Source organism: Monodon monoceros, unplaced genomic scaffold, assembly GCF_005190385.1.
Source record: "Monodon monoceros isolate NGI ecotype Baffin Bay Population unplaced genomic scaffold, NGI_Narwhal_1 Super_Scaffold_12, whole genome shotgun sequence".
Lineage (NCBI taxonomy): Eukaryota > Metazoa > Chordata > Mammalia > Artiodactyla > Monodontidae > Monodon > Monodon monoceros.
Window position 1 is genome coordinate 61,650,302 of NW_021703768.1, and position 11,371 is coordinate 61,661,672.

The following is an 11,371-nucleotide window of genomic DNA, read 5'->3' on the forward strand; positions in this document are numbered from 1 at the left end:
ACCTACAGTATCACCCTTGTACCTGGCCAAGAAGATGTCCCCTGCCTTGGACCTTGGCTTTAAATGGCCCCCTTGGACCCTCTCCAGCCGCAGCCCATGCAGAGCCTGCTCTACTCCCTCTAGACCACCTGGAGCTAAAGAATGCCTTGCCCAACAGTCCTGCTCCTGCTTCCAGGTCTTGTGTGGGCCTCTTCCTATGCCAGTCCATCTGCAGTATGCTCACCCCTGGGCCTGAGGGGCAGCTGTTTGTGGTGGGATGCTGCCGGAGCTTGGACAATGGGGCGAGGGTGACCACTTGTGCATGTGGGAGGCCCCTTGCTGCACTGGATGCAGCTGGTGAGTAGGAAGGGAGGACAGGGCAAGCCCAGAGCTTGGGGGCTAGGACTCCAAAAATTATAAACTTGAACTTGAACTCATAGGTTGTTATGAAGATATATTTGTCAAGATAAGAAGATAGAACATATTTCATGTAAAAGTTTGTTAGCTTGATTGATAATTTTAAAATACTTAGACATATAGTATTTGGTCTCCTATTTGGGCTCTCGCTCCAGATCCTGCAAATGTTAGGGGTAAGCCTGTCTTTTTAAAGCCACACTGTATGAGATTCCTTCCCTGCAGCTCATACTTGTAATTTGCAACCTCTGACCAGTCCGATTAGGAAGGCAGGCCCCCACCTCCATCCCCAGAGGGAAGGTCACTACCCAGAGGCACACTTATTATCAGGTTTGCCATCCTTGTTCCCACCTCAGGGCCATCGTACCTTATTTGTTCCTTCTTCCTGAAACCTTCACCTGGTTAGGTCTCTCTCTTCATTCAAGTCTCTGCTTAAATGTTACCTCTGTAGAGAAGTCTTCCCCAAATCCCCTCTCCAAACCTGAAGAAGTCCCCCCAAAGAGTCAAAATATCCATCATTCTTTATCCTTCATACCTTACCCTGCTTTATTTTTTCAGCATAGCACTTATCACTACCTGAAATGGTGCTACATGCTTATGTGGTTATTGCCTCTTTCCTGAGTAGAATTACAGCACCGTGAGGGCTGAAACTTTGTCCTCTTCCCTTAGTATCCCTGGAGCCCTGTATAGTGCCTGATACATAATAATGTTGAAAAAAATGTTGAATGAATGAGTAAATGAATGAAAAGAAGAATGAATGAATGGCCTAGATGGTCAATAGCAGTTGAGAATCAGATTTCCCGAATCAAATTACCCTTATGAAGCAATCTGGATTATGAAGGAGAGTTCATTACTATTGGAAATCATGCCCCTCATTCAGGGTGGGGTTAACCAGGCCAGCTTTGCGTAGAGCAGTCCAGAATGAGACTGATGGTGAGGTGTCGCAGCGGCCCTGTGGGTGATGAGCCCAGCACAGCTGTTGCGAATGAAGTCGGGCTCTCCCTCTCCAGCTCCATGCTCAGGTTAAAGTCCTGGAAAGTGGGCCCATGTGATTCATCAGTGGTGGGGGACTCAGTGTTTGGACAGGGCACTGGAATTTGATGTAGACAAAACAGAGGATGCTGTAAGAAGGGTCCTACGCTGTCAGAACCACAAGAGTCCTTAGGGATTAGTGCCTAACATTTCTTTTTTTTTTTTTTTTGCGGTACGCGGGCCTCTCACCGTTGTGGCCTCTCCCGTTGTGGAGCACAGGCTCCGGATGCGCAGGCTCAGCGGCCATGGCTCACGGGCCCAGCCGCTCCACAGCATGTGGGATCTTCCCGGACCGGGGTACGACCCCACGTCCCCTGCATCGGCAGGCGGACTCTCAACCACTGCACCACCAGGGAAGCCCTAACATTTCTATCTTTAAAGATGAGAAATTGAGGCCCAGACGAGCCAAGGTCTCACAGCGGCTAGTGGAGAATTAGGGCTGGGGGTCCAGTTTCAAACCCCCAGGTCTGTTTCCACTCTCCTGTATTAACCCCAATTTATTTCATAGAAACCTCTAGGATCAGGAAGAAATTTCCATCAAGCATTAAATGTAGTCTCATTAAAAGATCTTACTTGCAGAGCTTACCTAAATGATCTGTAAAATGGGGGTAGTCATAGTACTCATCTCATGACACTGAGACTTAAGGGGCTTAATGTAGAACACGTATAGTAAGGCTGTTTCTGTGATAGCTATTGCTATGTTTGTCATTTACCGTTTTTTTGTTTTTGTTTTTGCTGCGTGGACTTGTGCGATCTTAGTTCCCCAACCAGGGATCGAACACAGGCTCCCTGCTGTGGAAGGAGTCCTAACCACTGGTCATTTACCCTTTTAATTCCCATCCATTCGTGTTCAAATCTCCCATATTCTTTCTGAGAAGTTGTACTACTGACCACAGTGATTCTGGAAACAACAGGATTGGGCCTAATCCAGGGTAGAGGTTTGGGGGTGTCCACGAGGGGTAATAGTCTAACCAGGCCCAATGCCTTTGGCGCCTGGAGGAGCTGTGGACAGGTCTGTAAGCGCCCAAGCAGTGGGAGCGCCTGGGCGGGTGCCCCAAACCTCCTTATCAAGAAGCCGCTGCTCCTCAGGGGCAGGGATGTGCCCCAAGGCAGCCCTGGGAGATTCTCACAGTCCCATTTTCAATTTGGGCCCTGGAGCTAAAGAGGTAAGTTGAGAATATTGATCAGCTCATCAGTGCACCATTAAGTCGTTCTTCTTCCCCTTCTGAAATTTGGTGAGGTGATAGACGGAGGGGGCCGCCCCACACAGCACTGCGCCCGGGTGCTCAGGCCACTTCCTGTCACCACGCAGTCAGCCTGAGGCTGGGAACTCTTGATTTTAATATTTTGTTTTCCCTGTTCTTTTTCCCCTATGCACAGCCACCAAATTTCACTCCACCTCAAGAGGGCACGGTGAAAAGTGGGCTGACCGGCAGCCGAGAAAAGTTGCCATGAAAGGGGGTCCCAGGACACCAGCTGATCTGGGCTGCAGAGAACTGCAAAGAACTGCAGGTTCTCTGTCTTCCTGGGGCACCAGAGGATCTGGAGATAGGGAAAGTTGTTCATCTCAGAAAAGATTGGGATACAGAATGAAGTAAGTCAGAAAGAGAAAAACAAATACCATATGCTAACATGTATATATGGAATCTAAAAAAAAAAAAAGGTCTTGAAGAACCTAGGGGCAGGACAGGAATAAAGACGCAGACGTAGAGAATGGACTTGAGGATACAGGGAGGGGGAAGGGTAAGCTGGGATGAAGTGAGAGAGTGGCATGGACATATATATACTACCAAACTTAAAATAGATGGCTAGTGGGAAGCAGCCGCATAGCACAGGGAGATCAGCTCGGTGCTTTGTGACCACCTAGAGGAGTGGGATAGGGAGGGTGGGAGGGAGATGCAAGAGGGAGGAGATATGGGGATATATGTATACATATAACTGATTCACTTTGTTATATAGCAGAAACTAACACACCATTGTAAAGCAATTATACTCCAATAAAGATGTTAAAAAAATGTATCTGAAAACAAACAAAAAAAAAAAAAAAAGAAAAGACTGGGGACCCAATTTTAGAAGGAAAGAAAGGAGTGTGCTGGTGGAATAATGCAGTAACCAGCACCAAATCTGTTTAGGTCACATCTTGGCAGGAAACCATGTCTGCCTCCTTTGTTTCCAGAATTCTGAGGCCAGGTGTATCAAATCACAAAACTTTAATCCCCATTGCTTTTCAGAAATAAACACACACACACACACACACACTAAAACTCCTCCATATCCTAGGCAGTAAGCATCATCACCCATCTCCCTACTGCCCCTTGGTACACACCAGCCCTGTTGGCCTTGTGAAAATTTATAAAACCATTTTCCTTCTAGTTCAAGGCCTTTCCACCTGCTGCTCCCTTTGCCCTGAATGTTCCTCCCCCCATCCTTCACATAGCTGCTTCTCAGATTTCAGATCTCCTTAACCCTCTAAATTGGCCCTTTCCTGGGGGAGAGATGGAGTGGGAAGTTGGGGTTAGCAGATGTAAGCTATTATATATGGAATGGATAAACAAGGCCCTACTGTATAGCACAGAGAACTATATTCAATATCCTATGATAACCCATAATGGAAAAGGACATGAAAAAGAATGTATATATATGTATAACTGAATCACTTTGCTGTACAGCAGAAATTAACACAACATCATAAATCAACTATACTTCAATTTAAAAAAATAAATAAAAATAAAATAAAATAAATTCACCCTTTCCTCTCTGTGGTTACCCTCCATCTCAGCTCCCTGTTAAAGCCTTGACGCTCTCTTCCAGTGTCATTATTGAGTTTTCTAAGTACATGCTGGTTTATTGTCTGTCTCTCCCATTGTACCCATGAGGGCAGGGCCATGTCTGTTTTGTGCTCAGAATTCAATAGGTACTCACTAAGTATTCACCCAGTTGCTCAAGCCAAAAGAATTGAAGTCATTCTCAAATCATCCAATGCAGTGCAAATCTCGGCTCTACTTTCAAAATATATCCCCAAATCTGCCCATTTCTCACCACCGTAAGTCCAAGCCAGCACCATACACCTTGAGTAGCCTCCTTCCTCCTCTCCCTACCTCTTGCCTTGCCTCCCTTCAGGCTACTCCTGGCCTAGAGGGGGATGGAAGGCTGATTAGGTCACCCTTCTGCTCAAAACCTCTAATGTCTTCCCATCACACACAATCAACTCCAGCCCCCTGCCATAACTTACAAGGACCGTGTGCCAGAGCTGTGGCCCCTTTCAGACCACATCTCCAAACACTCTCCCCTCTCACTTCACTCTAGACACACCGGCCTCTCCTCTGCTGCTCCGAATCCCAGGCATCCCCCTCAGGGCCTCTGCATTGGCTTTTTTTCTGCCTGAAATGCTTTCCACCACCCCCCCACCCCCCCCAAAGCAGTCCCAGAGCTCACTCCCTCACTTCATTCAGCTCTTTTTCAAATGTCACCCCTGCAGCAAGTCCTTCCCTGAAGAGTCTGTCTCATCAGTCCTGTCTATGCTGCACAGTCTGACCTCTAAACATTTTCTTTCAAATTTTAAATGTATTTAATTACAAACACATTTATACTGCATTTTTGGTATTTAAAAAAATTTAATTTTGTAGATAAATATATGGTTTAGAATTCTAAAATTAGAGAAAGGCAAACAGTGAAAAGTCTCTTTTTTGCTCATGTCCCAAAGCTACCCAGTTCCTCTTCCCACAGGCAACAAAAATTACTTGTCTTTTGTGTATGCTCCCTAACATAGTTGAAGCATATACAAATATTTGTATGTATGTCTCTATATTCCTTTAAACTTTTTTCACTCACTGCCTATTTATGTATGTAAGTATCTATCATGTATTTATCTTTTTATGTGCTTTTTTATCAAATGGTAGCATACCTATACACACTATTTCACACCTTGTATTTTATTTTTACTTAACAACATAATTTAGATGTCTTTCCACATCAGTATATGAAGAGTCTTCTCATTCTTTTCTGCAGCTACATAGTATTCCCTTGCATGGATGTGCCATAATCCATTTAACCCATCCCCTATTGATGAACATTTAGGTTATTTCCAATCTTTTGCCATTAAAAATGCCACATCATTTCATACGCATGGAAATGTATCAGTAGAATAAATTCCTAGAAGTGGAAGGAAGCACAGGGACAAAGTGTTTATAGCAAATTGCCATCCATAGAAGTTGGGCCAATTTGTACTTCTACCAGGAATATATGACAAGGCCTATTTTCCCACACCCTGGCCAACCAGCATGTTATCAAATTCCTGGATCTTTGCCAATCTGATGAGTGAATAATGGTATCTCAGTGCAGTTTTAGTATGCATTTCTATTATTACATGTGGAGTGTTTTTTCTTATACTTAAGAACCATCACATGCACACTCCTATATATAAAACAGATAAACAACAAAGACCTACTGTACAGCACAGGGAGCTCTACTCAGTATCCTGTAATAACTTATATGGGAAAAGAATCTGAAAAAAATATGTATATCTGAAATATATATATATATATCTGAATCACTTTGCTGTACATCTGAAACTAACACGACATTGTAAATCAACTATACTTGTTTCTATCAATAGTATTATGTAGTCTGGTTTATCAATCTTTTCTTCTTTGGCTTCTGGGTCTCCCATGGTTTCTTCATTTTTAAAATTGAAGTCTTTAATCTATTTGGAATTTATCCTGAGTAAGATACAGGGTATGGATACACTTTGTTTTTCTTGATCTCACATTGCTGTGGAAGTATTTGTCACCACAGCTCTAACGGATACCTGAAATGATATTATATAGTTATGTGTTTGATCATTTGTTTTTTGTTTAGCACAAGATCATAAACTGCACTAGGGCAAGGATCTTGGCCATTCTTGTTTTCCACTGTATCCCTAGTACTAGCAAGCCCCTGGGACATAGTAGGTGCTCAATCAGTATTTCAAGAATAAAGGAACAAATGAGTAGGTGTATCACAGAGCTGCAATCACAATAATGTTTCATAACAAACCACCTCAAAACTCAGAGGTATATAACAAGAAGCTTTTTTTTTTTTTTTTTTTTGCGGTCCGCGGGCCTCTCACTGTTGTGGCGTCTCCCGTTGCGGAGCACAGGCTCCGGACGCTCAGGCTCAGCGGCCATGGCTCACGGGCCCAGCCGCTCTGCGGCATTTGGGATCTTCCCAGACCAGGGCACGAACCCGTGTCCCCTGCATCGGCAGGCGACCTCTCAACCACTGCGCCACCAGGGAAGCCCCAACAAGAAGCTTTCATTGCTCAGTCACACAAGAAATAATCTTGTTACCTGGGTCCTTCCTCCTAGAGATTCTGATTTAATTGGTCTGGGAGGCAGCTTAGGCATATGGATTTTTTTCCCCAAAACTTCGCAGGACATTTTTACGTGCAGCAATGTTTGAGAACCTCTATTTTAAATAATGTTTGCTATTATTCTAACTGATTATGTCAAAGTCTTGAGATGCTTAATTATGATGCGATTATCTGAAGCATAATAATGAGGAAACTGAGGGAGGTGGAAAGAGAAGTGGAACTTGGATTATGTTTACACAGGACAGAAAGGTGAAATTTTAGGAGCTACACATTTAATCAACATAAGCAGTCAAGCTATAGAATCAGGTCCCAACAAGAATAATACAACATCTTATCTCATGGAGAGGGGAAGATTCCTTGTCAAATGGCTCAAAGCCCCCAAATACTAAGGACTTAATAGAGTTCACCTCACAATGACATACCATGTGAAGTATATTGAGAAAAATATTGGCATTTGCTCTTGCTATGAGATGCACTCAGGTTAACTCTGTAGAGTTAGGCCAAGATCATCTGACGCCATGACAATTTTTCCTTCCTAGGAGAAGCAGATGAAATTTTAAAAGGGTGATGATGTATCTATTGTCCTTTGGCAAGGTGCTGCCAAGGTCCCTGGACTTCTCCCCCACAAAACAGGCTGTATTAACAGATCTATTGTCTGCAGCATCTTTGTTTAGAAGCCCTGCTGGATTAATTTTTTTTTAATATAAATTTATTTATTTTATTTATTTATTTTTGGCTGTGTTTGGTCTTCGTTGCTGCGCGCGGGCTTTCTCTAGTTGTGTCAAGCGGGGGCTACTCTGTGTTGCAGTGCGCGGGCTTCTCATTGTGGTGGCTTCTCTTGTGGCAGAGCACGGGCTCTAGGCACGTGGGCTTCAGTAGTTGCGGCACACGGGCTCAGTAGTTGTGGCTCACAGGCTCTAGAGCACAGGCTCAGTAGTTGTGGCGCATGGGCTTATTTGCTCTGTGGCATGTGGGATCTTCCCGGACCAGGTCTTGAACCTGTGTCCCCTGCATTGGCAGGCGGATTCTCAACCACCACGCCACCAGGGAAGTCCCCTGCAGGATTAATTTTCTGATATATTGCCTCCGTACATAAATTGGGGAGAAACTTCTTCCTTTGTAACTCAGGTAAAAGGAGAGAAGTTTACAACTGGATATCACCTCAGGGCCACACTTTCTGCACCATGGAAAGAAGAACACGCCTATCTATCTCACCATTGGAACAGCTGCCTTGTTGTCACCCAGGGGCCTGCTCAAGCTCTGGAGTCCAACACTGTTTATACTGAAGAGTAGATGATAGAGGACATTTCTTGGCATTGTGAATTGTGAGTAAAGGGAGAGAGAAACCCTTTGGCCAGTATCTTTCTTTTGGGTCCTGCAGCCATGTCACTGTGATCAGAAGAATCAAAGTGCTGTCTAGCCCAGAGAGGGGAGTCATTGCTAATCATGGCAAGCTCTAAAATAACTGTGTGTTTTGAGTGGCATCTAGCACTCAATAGGCACTTAATAAATATTCACTAATAACATTAGGCCACTCAACACCAAGCAGGATGATAAGGCCGTCTTTTTTGGTTGTTTTATACTTGGGTAATTGATGAAAATAATTGCAAAGCTTTAAACGTTTAGGAGTGATTAGCTAAAACCATCACCTCGAAGCCCTTCCCACTTTGATAAACTCATTCCCATTAAAATTCTCAGAACCTGAGGAACAGCAGGGAAAGAAGCCAATAAAAGCATCTCAAAGAGTTTTACATTATCTCCATAAGCTATCTAATCTAGCCATTTTGAATGATCTATGTAAATTAATTACACTTTTTAATTAGGTGGTCTTTTAGCTTGCATATTGAAGTTTACCAGTAATTACAGCGAGGCAAGAGGTCACTTGATTGGTATGGGAAACAAGAGGCCTTTATTTCATTGAACTGAAACACTGGCTGCTTAGGAAAAAAAAAAACTGTCAAATTTATGCCAGTTTTCAAAATTCAAACTGCGCAGATCTTGTCCTTTTTTTTTTTTGCCTTCTGTGGCTCACTGGGGGTTTTCTTCATAAGTATCAGAATGACTTCTAAACACCCACTGACTCAAAACTATTATAATAGACCAGCTCAGAAGCTTGAATTTTGCATCCCTAGTGCTAGGGGGGAGAAAAGCCTACTCTTTTGATATTAGTCACATTAAATTCCATTTAATTACTAGTGCAGTTGTTTCCAGATGTGACTTTATTTTGTTTCTGCAGGCAGACAGTCTGTGATTTTCATTAACTTCATCATTTAAACAACAACAGTGAAAAACAACCCCCGCAAAAGCTAGTGCTATGCTTCATGCCAAGCAGGACAAAGTATTCTTTAATTAAACAAATATAGTGGTCATTGTAGTGAACAGAGTGCATTTAACATCTTTAAAATATTTGTGAATGACGTTTCATGGCTCTTTCCCTCATCTCATCTTGCATCAAGCACCAGTATCCCAAATTTCCCTTCTTTTTCTACATTTTTGTGACCTGGGCTGTCCAATAGTAGATCAGTGGGTAGAGAGTTGTGTAAGAAGCATTTGCTGATCTAATGCAATCCTTGGGAAAATCAGGATTGCTAATTAAAAACCACAGAGTGAATAAAAGTCTTGACCCAGAGGAATTCTCTTATCTGCAGCTCAGAGGGGGCTTCATTTTCATGCCAGCACACACACATCATCACAATCCTGGGAGTTCAGTTAATTTCCTGCTGGTCATGCTTCCTCATGGGCCAAGGGCTATGCTTCTGTGAGATGGCATGGCCATCCCCCCCGCCCTCCCCCACAAAGGGCAAGGGCAGGTTATTCTAGTCTCTTTATCCAGCTTTGCATTTTCAGATCACTTCCAACAGGGCAGTGTGATAGAAGGGGCACCAGCTTGGGCATCAGGAGGCTTGGGTTCAGGCCTGATTATCTGTGCAGAGGGCAGGGTGACTGCAGTCAGCCCATCATGTCTCTGGGGGCTCCCACTTTCCTCATCTGTGAAAGGAGGGATTCATGTGGACCCATGTGATCACAAGTTCCATCCACTTCCAATAACTTCCAAGGCTGTCTCTGCTGAAGCTTTTCTTTTTCCCTTAATTTATCATGCATTTAGCTACACAGATGTAAGCTCTTAGAAGGCAGGAATCAGATTTTATTTCCTTTCTCGACCCCCAGCTCCTAAAGTCTGAACATTGTAAAAGTCCAATAAACGTTTGTTGAATGAATGGGACTGAAAAATCAAGATGATGAAGTAATACGTTTTATTAACGTTAGTAGTAGGAGTAGCAGCAGAAGCAGCAGCAAACTTTTCTTTTCTTTTGAACACATACTCTAAGCTAAGCATTGTGCTAAATCCTTTATATGGTTTGTCTCAACTAGTGGAAGGAGACAAGCTCATATTTTCTTTTTCCCTCTCTGGTGGACACTGCTAAATAGAATTCATTCACATATGGGTTCGTCCTTACCAGTAGAACCTCAGTGTTTCTTGAGGCAGCAATGTAAATGCTAGAACAATTACCTCTCCCAGAACTCTTGCTTCTTGTGGTAAACCCAAGTGGCCCAGTTCTGGTCAATGAAATGTAAGCAGAAATCTATAAGGTAGGACTTCGAGGAAAGCTACTGTCTCCCAGATAAAAAGGGGAAATGTCAGCTGGAATTTGCCTTCTGTCATTTCACCTTCTCTTTCTTCCTGCTTGGGACTTGGACTCGGTGCCTGTAGGCAGGTGGATCTTGTTATCACATGAACAAAAGCCACAGGTAAAGGCTGGTGGAACAGGAAGTGACAGGGAGCCTGGACCCTGGGTGGCTTCCTTGAGTGGCTGTCTCAGACCTTCACTGTACCTCCAGACTCCTGGCTGTATGAGGAAGCTACCTCTAACCAATGCATTCTACCTTGCCTACGTCCATCCATGATGATACTACAATGAGTGTTTTTGCAAACAGAGTATTTCTAACCTTTGTGGGGGGTCTTTTTGTTTGTTTTTTTGTGGTACGCGGGCCTCTCACTGTTGGGGCCTCTCACTGTTGTGGCCTCTCCCGTTGCGGAGCACAGGCTTCGAACGCGCAGGCTCAGCGGCCATGGCTCACGGGCCCAGCCGCTCCGCGGCGTGTGGGATCTTCCCGGACCGGGGCACGAACCCGCGTCCCCTGCATCGGCAGGCGGACTCTCAACCACTGCGCCACCAGGGAAGCCCTCTAACCTTTGTTTTTATAAGCTCTGGCCTACTCCTACCAAGAGCCATGTCACTTCTGCCTCACTGGCTGCTTCTCCATAACTTTCTATCTCTCTAGCTCAGCCTTTGACCATTTTTTTATTAACTGGGCAGAAGACCTTAATAGACATTTCTCCAAAGGCATACAGAGGGCCGAAAAGCACATGAAAAGATGCTCAACATCACTAATTATTAGAGTAATGCAAATCAAAACTATAATGAGGTATCACCTCACACCAGTTAGGATGGCCATCATCAAAAAGTCTACAAACACTAAATGCTGGAGAGGGTGTGGAGAAAAGGGAACCCTCCTATACTGTTGGTGGGAATGCAAACTGGTACAGCCACTGTGGAGAACAGTATGGAGGTTCCTTAAAAAACTAAAAATAGA